Source organism: Loxodonta africana, chromosome 5 (genome assembly GCF_030014295.1).
Source record: "Loxodonta africana isolate mLoxAfr1 chromosome 5, mLoxAfr1.hap2, whole genome shotgun sequence".
NCBI classification, from domain to species: domain Eukaryota; kingdom Metazoa; phylum Chordata; class Mammalia; order Proboscidea; family Elephantidae; genus Loxodonta; species Loxodonta africana.
In genome coordinates this window covers 70,146,634-70,158,832 of record NC_087346.1, presented here as the reverse complement: position 1 = coordinate 70,158,832, position 12,199 = coordinate 70,146,634, and the positions used below count along the sequence as shown (strand labels likewise).

The 12,199-nt window shown below is 37.1% G+C and overlaps 1 long non-coding RNA gene across 1 annotated transcript; it reads right to left on the bottom strand.

The window, feature by feature from the left end:
- Positions 1–1,973: 1,973 nt before the first annotated feature.
- Positions 1,974–6,044, bottom strand: LOC111751712 (uncharacterized). The gene is made up of 3 exons (XR_002786800.2): positions 5,491–6,044; positions 3,262–3,422; positions 1,974–2,906 (listed from the first exon to the last, which is right to left on the bottom strand). It is a non-coding gene; the product is annotated as an uncharacterized LOC111751712 (long non-coding RNA).
- Between the last annotated feature and the right edge of the window lie 6,155 nt (positions 6,045–12,199).

Here is a 12,199-nt window from a genome sequence, read left to right as displayed (position 1 = left end):
CAAATTCAGGGCATCAGCTTCAGGGGAAGGCTTTCTCTCTCTGCGGCTCTGGAGGAAGGTCCTTGTCATCAATCTTCCCCTGGGTCTAGGAGCTTCTCAGCACAGGGACCCTGGGTCCAAAGGATGCACTATTCTCCCGGCTCTTGTTTCTTGGTGGTGTGAGGTCCTCATGTCTCTCTGCTAGCTTCTCTTTTATATCTCAAAAGAGATTGACTTAAGACACAACCTAATGTTGTAGATTGAATCCTGCCTCATTAACATAACTGCCTCTAATCTTGCCTCATTAACATCGTAAAGGTAGGATTTACAACATATAGGAAGATCACTTTAGATCACAAAATGGTGGACAATCACCCGATACTGGGAATCATGGCCTACTCAAGTCAACACACTTTTTGGGGGGGACACAATTCAATCCATAATAGAGGCCTTCGACATCTCCCAGTAAGAATATAATAATTTTCAACAGCCAGATAGACTTAGGTCAGTTTGCAACATGCCCTGTCTGAGCTCAGTGAGAGAGATGGAAACCCCAAGGATGACATAGGTTTCTGGTTTGAGCAACTGAGTCACAGGATGACATTTTCTAAGTGGAGGGGCTAGAGAATGAGTTCTTTTTTTGGCTATGTTGAGTTTGAGGTGCCTAAAATATTTCCAGGTGGATCCAGAATAGACTACTCTGGCCTAGAAATCAGAAGAGAGAGATCTGGTTTGGAAATAAAGGTTTAAAAATCATCCATATAAGGATATTGCTCTAGGAGAGGGTATGGAGTAAGAAGATCGAAGGGACTAGGCCAGAGCCCTAAAAAAGCAGGTATTTAACAGATGGAGGAAAAAGTGGAGCCCCCAAAGGTGATGGAGGTGTGGTCGGGGTATTAGAAAGTAACCACAATAATGATTTCCTGGCAACCAAAGAAAAGTCAAATCAAGAATGAGAGAGCAGTTAATAGTACTAGATTCCAGAAAGAGGTCAAACAAAGTAAGGGCTGGAAAGTATCCTCTGAGCTTTGGTGGTGTGGTGGCAGAAGAGTCACACTTCTGTGAATTTAAGTTATAAGGTGGGGGAGGAAAGAGAGGTAACTTTCCAAGACTTTTAGATATTAATATGGAGAAAAAAATAGGACAACTGTTGACGGCGTAGGACAAGTCTAAGGAAGTTTTTGTTTTGTGTTGAGTTTGGATTAGAGAAATTTGAGCATGTTTAAATACCGATGGGAATGACCCATCAGAGAATGAGGATGGAAGATGTGGGAGAGAAGGTGGTTGGTGAACTGAGGTCCCTGAGACATCAGGAAGGGAAGTGGTCCAGAGAACAGATGGAGGAACTAATTTTTTCAACTCAATACCTTGAAACTCAGTGTCAGCCAGACTGTCTAGTTCCTCATGCTCTTATGCCCAGTTGTGCTGCCTCTATTTTATTCTCTATCAACCCAGGGCTTAGAACTTACCCCTCATCCAATTTCTAGGAAAAGAAATCTAGGAACCAGGCATTGTATTATTTTTGTAAATTTTACTTAAAAATTGGAGGATCATAGAGAGGGGTCCATTGTGCGATGCCCACCATAAGACCATCCTTAGTCGTGGGCAGAAAGGGCTCCTGTCCCAGGTTCTGTGCTTTAGATAGGCTCACTCTGACCCTCCTCAAACTATATTCTTGTTAGCTGCTCTTGTGTCAGCCCTGGACTCATGGAGACCCCACGTGCAAAGGAATGAAAAGAACTTGTCCTGTGCCATTCCCATGATCGGATGCAAATTGGACCATTTGCAAGGAGTGTGTGGGCCCGAGGAGACATGCCCGCATGGGTCCTGTACCATACCCTTCTATACCGTGCTTTAGATACCTGGGACCCCAGAAATATCTGCCCATATAGCTCTGAGCCTATTTCCGGGGTCTGTGCACCCTCTTTCTTGGATCAGTTCTCCCAAGGACAGAAAACAGACCTGGAGTATGCACCCCTAGATTCCAAGGGTAATTAAGGGAGATGTTTTGTGGAGGGTGTGGAAAGAGTTTAGATGTGCAGTTTGGGGTGTCCACACAAGGCCCTTTGCAGTATGGGATCAGGCAATGGGTAGAAATAGAAAAGGGTCTGCCTATAGGCTAGGGAGTCAGCTTTCTGTTCATGTGCTATTGGAAAACTCCAAACAGTCTGAGAACTCTAAATTCAAACCTGCCCTTCCAGGTCGTTATAAAAGTATACTTGTCTATTTGTACACCAGTGTTCATTGTAGCGCTATTCACAATAGCCAAAAGGTGGAAACAACCCAAGTGCCCATCAATAAATAGATAACCAAAATGTGGTACACACATACAATGGGATATGAACCAGCCATAAAGAGAAATCAGGTCCTGATACATGCTACAACATGAATGAACCTTGAAAACATTATGCTGAATGAAATAAGTCAAACACAAAAAAATCCAGAACAAACCCTTTGCCATCGAGTCGATTCTGACTCATAGCAACACAAAATGACAACTAATATAGGATTCCATTTATATGAAATATCTAGAATAGGCAAACGCATGAAGACCAAAGTTTATGAGTGGTTAACCAAGGGTGCATGGGAGAGGAAAAGAGAGAGTTACGCTTGAGGGGCACTGATAGAAAAATTTAGAAATGGATAGTGGTGATGGTTGCATGACACAGTGAACATAATTAATGTCATTGAATTATGCATGTAAAAGTTGTTGAAATGGCAAATGTTTTGTTTTATAGATTTTCTATCACAATAAATAAAAATGTGTAGGTAAAAATAAAGTATACTTGTTAAAGTAGGAGGATAGAACATTTTATTTAACAGTTTGTTGCCCTGGTTTATACCTTCTAAATATTTAGACAGATGATACATGGGCTTCTGTTTGCATTCTTGCCCCGGATTCAGGTGTGTACTAGTAAACAGGCTGTCTGTGGAGAGAAAAGGAAAAGTTCTGAATCTGTAGCATTTGCCAGTTTCTGCAGTGTAAATACCTCTGTCACAAGTGATTTCGAGCTGCCAACATATCACTGAATGTGGAGTTGGCACACTTGGCTCTCCTGAGCCGGTACTGGCAGGCTACAACAAACCCCTGCTAAACCTCATAAATGTAAGGGCCCAGGCTACCGTCTTGCTTGCCTCTCTTCTTCTTATCCTACTCTTTCTCTCTCCCTCATTTCCTCCCGTTTCCCTCTCAAGAGCAACATGACTTCTCTCCTTATTGATGTAGAATAGTTTTGAACAATTCTCCATTTTCTGTTGCTTGAGCCTGACCTTGGGTCTTACCCTTTACCCTTGTTGTGTTTTCCAAGTATTTCTTTTAAATAAATTCAATGCCCTTTCCTAGAGAACTTCTTAGTGATTTATTCTTCTCCAGCTTGTTCCACTGCAGATTGGCTGGTATAATAATTTGGACTTCAATTCCCTCTGATCTGAAGATAATTCTCCTTTAATGAAAAAGTTGGATTCAAAACAGAGGAAACGTTAAGAGGCTTTTGAAACTGGAAACTGCCCATAGCTGTTGCCTTAGTTTACCAACTCTTCACAAACTGCGTACAATTCAACACTAAAGTTTGCCAGGCTTCCACTTTCTGAGTAAAAGTTATAGAAATTAGTCCAACTTGGGAGCAATTCAATATTCATTTTATTCTGGGACTGCAGTTGCCATTTGCAAAAGGAGCTCCTCATTTGGATACCTGCCTCTGAGCCCAGGTTCTGAGGGCTGGTTTTAAATTCTCTCCGTAAGTTTGTCTGCTGAGTGACCTGGTGACTAACTAACTGCCTACTTCTTCCCTCATAATGGAATGATTTTTTTAAAAAGCTTCTTCTCTTTTTGAGGAAGAGGAAATTTAACTGGGCAGTGGCTGTGTTAGGAGGTGAAGCTGAGGCTTCCTTTTCTTCACACTTGGGGAGTCCCAGTGCTGGCATAGCCTATCCACAGCGTCTGGATCCAGACCTTAGGCAGGCAGGTCTTGAACAGTTCAGAGTGAGCAGGCAGGGCAAGGCATGAGTCCCACAGGCTGCAAGCAGTCAAAGCAATTGTAATTGGGTGCCAGGGACAGATTACCCTATAAGGAAGGTAAGCATGTGCTTAGGGTATCAACAAAACAGGGGCACCAGTTGTCCAAAGCAAAGATCCATAGATGCCAAGCGGATGGGACACAAGGAAAAGCGAGCACTGCGGTGGAAGGGAACTGGCAGGGCACTCAGTGAAAATGATACCGGCACCAGTGCGTGAGAATGTGCCAGCGAGAAATAAAGTTTACGCAGGGTCACGAGGGCTCCCAAGCACAAGGCTGTTTAAGATATGAGGCCCCTACCACTTCAACATCTTTGTTGACATCTTGATTGAAACTCCTTATCTTGGTGGCTGTCCTGGGAGTATACCATTTTTTTCTAATAAATAAGAGGTGAGGGCGAGGGTAGGCTGTCGAGTCTAACTCTTGCTACATTCACCCAATGTGTAACTGGATCCATTGTGAGCAGTTACTGGGCAAGGACAGATTATATTAATAGATAACAAGTTTCTTATCCATTTTGAGAGAACTGTCTTGTATATCCATGTCTGCTGACCCAGCAACTCCAGCCAGGAAGACCAGCAATGCTCTTTGTCATGATACGAACACAAGGGTATGCTCTCGTGCACGTTCTGGTAAACAACCAAAGGGAACTCCAGCCCCAGATGACTCACAAAATCAAGGGAACCTGAATAAGTCGGCCATGCAGTGAATTCAATCAAGCTACTTTTTAACTGTACAGCATTTACATACAGAATTATGTCTTAAGTTTTATAAACAACAGTATTTACAACTTTAACTTTAAAATATGTTTAGCATACATGTGGACACAATCTAGCATGCATTTCATATAATACCAACATGGGTAATAATTTAATATAATACTAACATAGCAAATGCCCAAAAAATACTGAAAGTATTAATATTTATCTAACACGAAAAGTTTTAATTTATGTATCAAGTAAGTTTCATTTTTTATTTTCTGTAGCATGGGACATAGTGCTTGATATTACTCTATATATGCTAATAAATGAGGTATTAGGCACATTAAGAGGATGGAAAATTGAGAATTTATCATGCAAAATATGTTTTTGTTTTGCAACAATGAGTGTGTTTCCAAATTCATTTCCAAGAAAGTAACAAAGGGCATTTATCAGAAGATTACACTTATATGTTAACAGAATATTTATGATAAATTTTGTGTAAGAAAATTGAACGATTTCTTGAGGATATAAATGAATATTTAAATAATAAAAATTACAGAAGTGTATCTTATTTCCCATTTCCCTTCAGACTGTCTTTTCTAAGAAATTGATTGATACTGTTTTGACTCACAAAACAAACTTGCTCATTGAGAAGTGGTGCTATTATGTACAAATCTTTAAATATGGGAGTTGAACAATTCCACAAAGAAATAAAATCTAAGTTTTATAAATTTCGTATACAATAACGATTATATTTTCCTTTTCATTACCAGATGGATTGGGTATAAACTCACATAGTTCTCTCTCATTCACCACGTAAGAACATGTCAGTGGCACTATAATCGTGTGACTCATGATGTATCTCTGATCCCGTCCTGCACAAAGCAAACCAAAACACATCTTCAGATTGAGCATACCCTTGTATTTGTAACATGATCTTTGTGATCGCTCTTGCCCCCATTGGATATCAGCTGTAGTCTAACGACCTGTGAAGACACAGTATCAAAGGACAGAAAGTGAGTGCACAAGTTTTTGAGTATTATTTCAATGCAGAAAAACACTCCTGGAGATCTGTGAAGGGCCTGCCAACAAACATCATGCAACAAACAAATGAAATTATCTCCAACTGCCCTGTAAGTTGTATTTCTTTAGACTACCTCAGACCTAAAGAACAAAATTACAATATCCAAATCAATTTTCTTTTTACTCACCAATTTTCAAATATAAATTTTGGTGTTAACATCCAAATTTGAAGGTAAATTTTTATTTTAAAAATTTTATTTATTTTCAATTATTCAAATTTATTTGTCACAGTAGAATCAAATTTAAAAAATAATATAATTTTATGTCCAGGTAAAATGAACTGGCAGCAATGGCAAAAACAAAAACTTGCAGAAAATAAAGAATTTAAGAATCCCTAAAGATAATTCCAAAATTAACTTCCTTTTTAAAAAGTAACAAATCAGAAGAGACTTCTTCTGTTGAATGCTCAACTTTAATGTGTGCAAATCATTGTACTAGTGCCACTAGTGCTGAAATTACTAATAGTAATATGGATGTAATGGAATTTATCCCAAATTCTGCATCTATTCCTTGCTGCAGTAAGAAAATTCATGGTGTAGAAAGCGAAAACATTTTAGAATCTGAAATTGTCATGTCTGGAGACCTCATAAATAACAGAAATACAAATCTTGCTTTGTAGAATAGTTTTTCTTCTAATTATGTAAATTATTGGATTGAGATAGGGCCAAGTGATTGTCAACATCACAGTGGACCATTTGAAAATTTGTGTTGAAAATTTCTGGATGGTAAAAAAACAAGGTTCTGTAGTCTGAATATTTCTAGGGCACAAAGCTAATGATGAAAATTATAAGAAGTAGCAGCTACTGTATTCTCCATCAGTTGGCTCCGTATATTGTTTTGTTTGCAAACTATTCAGTCCTAAATCATTTAATTCTCAATTTGATACAGATGGATTTAGTGATTGGTGCAACTCAAATATGATTGATAAACATGAAAACATTTCAATTCACAGAGATTGTATGTTGTCATATTTAAACCAAAAATATGGTTTTGGCTTAACTCATGAATTGGAAACACAAATTAATGAAGAACGTCAGTATTGGAAAGCTATTTTGCAATGTGTTGTTGATGTCATAACAATCACTGAATGTTGACTATCTTTTCAAGGAAGAAACGAAGTGTTTGGGTCCCCACAAAAAGGAAACTTTGGGGTTTACTGGAACATGTTGCTCAGTGTGATTCATTTTTAGGAGGCCACATCTCAAAATATGGTAGCACAGGAAAGGGCAACCCATTGTGGATGTCTAAAACAATGTGTGAAGAATTAGTAAACTTAGTAAGTGATAAAGCTTGATCAACTATTTTTAGTGAAATAAGTATAGCTCAATATTTCAGTTTGTCTATAGATTCCATTCCTAATCTTTCTCATGCATATCAGCTAAGTATTGTTTTAATGGAAAACCTGTTGAGCACTTACTAGCTTAAAATGTCTTACTGGTGAAGAAATTGCAAATCAAGTACTTCACTATTTATGGGAAGTTTGAAATATTGATTTTTGTAAGTGCAGAGGCCAGTACTATGACAATCCTTCCAATATGTTAGGGCATTATAAAGGCATGTAACAAAAAATTTTAGAATGTCATGAGTATGCCATTTTGATACCTTGTCCTGCACATTCACTTAATCTTCTTGGACATAGCACAGTAGATTTTTCTCCAGAAACAGTTGATTTTTTTCTCTACTGCTCAATTACTTTACACATTTTTTGCCACTTCTACTCACTGATGGGAACTTCTTAAAACATATTTAAGGAATGATTGTTAAAATGTCTTTCTAATACACATTGGGAAGCACATGCTGCAGTAACCAGTGCAACCCTGGAATTGTACATTCAGATTCTAGATGCCTTAGAAAATATTTATGAAGACCAGACACAAAAAGAAGACACCAAAACAGAAGCTGAAAACATTGCCAACAAAATGCAAACAACAGAGTATATATTTATGTTGGTTGTGTGGAATAATATATTGCAGCATGTTCATCAGATTAGTCAAGCTCTCCAAAATTTAAAGACATTCACAGATCTCTACCAGTCGTTAACAGAGTAACTTTAAGAGAAGATTTTGAAAACACAACAAAGTAAATACTACCAAATACTAATTATTAAACGGTTCACTGTTGCAGAAGCATTAGAAAGGAATAAGTAAATGATGGAAGTGCCCCAGAAGTATTATTGAGTGCCAGAGATCAATTTGGTGTAACCACATACTACACCATCATTGACACACTTGGATCTTCCATGAAAACAAAGGTAAAGGTATATGAAGTTCTTTCAAACAGATTTCCTTCTAGTTCCAGAAGAGGGGGAGAAAACGGAAAACACAGAGAGAATCATTGAAGAATTGCCAACAGGAAACTTCTCTAATATTATGAAAGCTGAAAAACTGACCATCTGAGAAGCTCAATGAACCCTGTGTAGGATAACCTCTCCCACACACAAAATCACCAAGGCATATCATAATCATTCTTGCTAAAACCAAAGACAAAGAATCCTGAAAGCAGCTTGAGAAAAATGTAAAGGCACATACAGAGGGGAAACAGTAAGATTAAACTTTGATTACTCAGCAGAAACCATGCAGGCAAGAAGGCAATGGGACGACATATATAAAGCCTTGAAAGAAAAAAATTGCCAATCAAGAATAACATATCCTGCAAACTCTCAGATGGTGAAATTAGGACATTTCCTGATAAACAGAAATTAAGGGAATATGTAAAAACGAAACCAAACTTCCAAGAATTATTAAAGGGAGTCCTTCAGTCTGAGAACAAACAATATCAGATGACAGCCTGAATCTAGGACATAAGATCACACCAGCCATATACCAAGCTAGGAAATGAACTCTCAAGGACTATTCAAAACTAAAGGATTTACAAAAGGGACCCAGAGAAGTTAATCTGTAAATGACAAGAATGTCAGAACAATAAAAGATGGAATAAAGGGTGTAGGTATAGAACTTTCTAATGGACAGGAAGGTGATGCCAAGTAATAATAGACTCAAACGTAGGAAGATAAGGGTAAATTTCAAGGGAACCACAAAGAAAGTAAACAAACCTACTCATTAAAATAAAGAAGAGAAACATAGTCTCAGTAAAAAGAAAATCTACAAAAACAAAAGAAATGAAAAAATATCCACAAACAAAAGGAAATCAGCACAGGAGAGTAAGGGAAACAAAGAAAACATCAGCACTACAAAAAAAAGCACCACAAAATGACAGCAATAAACTCATACCTATCAATAATTACACTGAATGTAAATGGCCTAAATGTACCCATAAAGAGACAGAGAATGACAGAATGGATAAAAAAACAGAATCCATCGATATGTTGTCTACAAGAGGCACATTAGAAACAAAGATGTAAATTTATTAAAAATTAAAGGATGGAAAAAATATATCAAGCAAACAGCTACCAAAAAAGAGCAGAAGTGGCAATACTAATCTCAGATAAAATAGACTCTAAAACAAAATGTACCATAAAAGACAAAGAAGGGCACTAGATAATGGTTAAACAGACATTCCATCATGAAGACATAACCATAATAAACCCTAATAAATGATGAGGCTCCAAAATACATAAAACAAACTCTAACCGCACTGAAAAGAGAAATTGACAGTTCCACAATAATAGTAGGAAACTTCAACATACCACTCTCCGTGAAGGACAGAATATCTCAACAAATATACAGAAGATCTAAAGGACACAATTAGCCAACTCGAACTCATAGGCATATATAGAACACTCCACCCAACAGCTGCAAAGTACATGTTCTTTTCCAACGCACATGGAATGTTATCCAGAATAGACCGCATCTTAGGCCACAAAACAAACTTCAACAAAATCCAAAAAATTGAGATAATACAAAGTATTTTCTCTGATCACAACACCATCAAAGTAGAAATTAACGATAGAAAGAGCAAGGAAAAAAATCAATTACACGGAAACCAAATAACACCCTGCTTAAAAACCACTGGGTAATAGAAGAAATCAGAGATGGAATCAAAAAATTTCTAGAATCAAAGGAGAATGAAAACATATCATGCCAAAATCTTTGGGACACAGCAAAGGCAGTGCTCAGATATCAATTTATAGCAACAAATGCACAAGTCAAAAAAGAAGAAAGGCACAAAATCAAAACATTGGCTACACAACTGAAACAAACAGAAAGAGAACAGTAAAAGAAGCCCACAGCCACCAGAAGAATAATGAAGGTCAGAACAGAAATAAATGAAATAGAGAATAGAAAAACAATAGAAAGAATCAACAAAACCAAAAGTTGGTTCTTTGAAAGGATCAACAAAATTAACAAACCACTGGCCAAAACACAAGAGGATGTAAATAAACCAAATAAGAAATAAAATGAGGGAACATTAAAACAGACCCAAATGAAATAAAAAGGGCCATAACACAGTATTATGAAAAACTATACTCCAACAAATTAAAAAACCTAGAGGAAATGGACAAATTTCTAGAAACACACCACCTAACCAAACTAACACAAAATGATGTTGAAAATCTGAACAGGCCCATAAAAGAGAAGAGATTGAAAAAATAATAAAAGAAATCCCGCCCCCCTCCCCACACCACCAAAGAAAAAGCCATGTCCCAGATGGCTTCACTGGAGAATTCTACCAAACTTTCAGAGAAGAGCTTACACTAGTACTATTTAAACTATTTCAGAACATAGAAAAGGAAGGGATTCTTCTGAATTCATTCTAGGAAGCCAGCATAACCCTGATACCAACACCAGGCAAACACACCACAAAAAAAGAAGATTATAGACCAATATCTCTCATGAATATAGATGCAAAAGTTCTCAACAAAATTCTAGCCAATAAAATTTAGCATCATATTAAAAAAATAATACACCACCACCAAGTAGGATTCATACCAGGTATGCAAGGATGGTTTAACATTAGAAAATGAATCCACATAATCCACCACATTAGTAAAAGAATCACATGATCATCTCAATGGATGAAGAAAAGGCATTTGATAAAGCCCAACACCCATTCCTGATAAAAACTCTCAATAAAATAGATACAGAAGGGAAATTTCTCAACATAATAAAGGGTATCTGTTAAAAACCAACAGCCAACATCATTCTTAATGGAGAGAGGCTGAAAACATTCCCCTTGAGAGCAGGAACAAGACAAGGATGACCTTTATCACCACTCCTATTTAACATTGTGCTGGAAGTTCTAGCTAGAGCAATAAGGCAAGAAAAATAAATAAGGGCATCCAAATAGGTAATGAAGAACAGAACTGTCCCCATTTGCAGATGATATGATAAGACTCCACAAGAAAACTACTGGAACTAATAGAAAGATTCAGCATGGTAGCAGAATACAAGATAAACATACAAAAGTCAGTTGGATTTCAACACACCAATAAAGAAAATAATGAAGTGGAAATCAAGGAAACAATACCATTTATAATAGCCCCTAAAAAAATAAATCCAACCAGGGAGGTAAAAGGCCTATACAAAGAAAACTACAAAACATTACTACAAGAAACCAAAAGAGATCAATTAAATGGAAAAACATACCATGCTCATGGATAGGTAGAGTCAACACTGTGAAAATGACAACACTACCCAAAGACATTTGCAAATACAATGCAATCTCAATCCAAATAACAACAACATTCTTTAAAGAGATGGAAAAATTAATCATTAACTTTATATGGAAATGGAAGAAGCACCAGATAAGTGAAACACTATTTGAAGAAGAATAAAGTAGGAGGACTCACACACCTGACCTCAAAACCTACTATACAGCTACTGTAGTCAAAAGAGCCTGGTACGGGTACGATGACGGATACATTGACCAGTGGAACAGAATTGAGAACCCAGATGTAAATCCATCCACCTACAGACACCTGATCTCTGACAAATGCCTAAAATCCATCAAATGGGGAAAAGACAGTCTTTTTTAACAAATTGTGCTGGCAAAACTGGATGTCCCTTTGCAAAAAAAATGAAACAGTATCCATATCTCAAACTATACACAAAAACTAATTCAAAATGGATCAAAGACCTGACTGTAAAACCCAAAACTATAAAGATCATAGGAAAAAAAATAGGATCAACACTAGAGGCCCTAATACATGGCATTAACAGGATACAAACCATAACTGAAAACACACAAACTCCAGGAGATAAGTTAGATAACTGGGTCTAAAAATTAAACGCTTATGCTTATCAAAAGATTTCACCAAAAAAAGTAAAAAGAGAACCTACAGACTGGGAAAAAATTTGAGGCTATTACAAATCAGACGAAGGTCTAATCTCTAAAATCTACAGGAAAATCCAACACCTCTACAACAAAAAGAAAAGAAAAATCCAATTAAAAATGGGCAAAGGAAATGAATAGACACTTCACCAAAGAAGATATTTAAGCAGCTAACAGACACATGAGGAA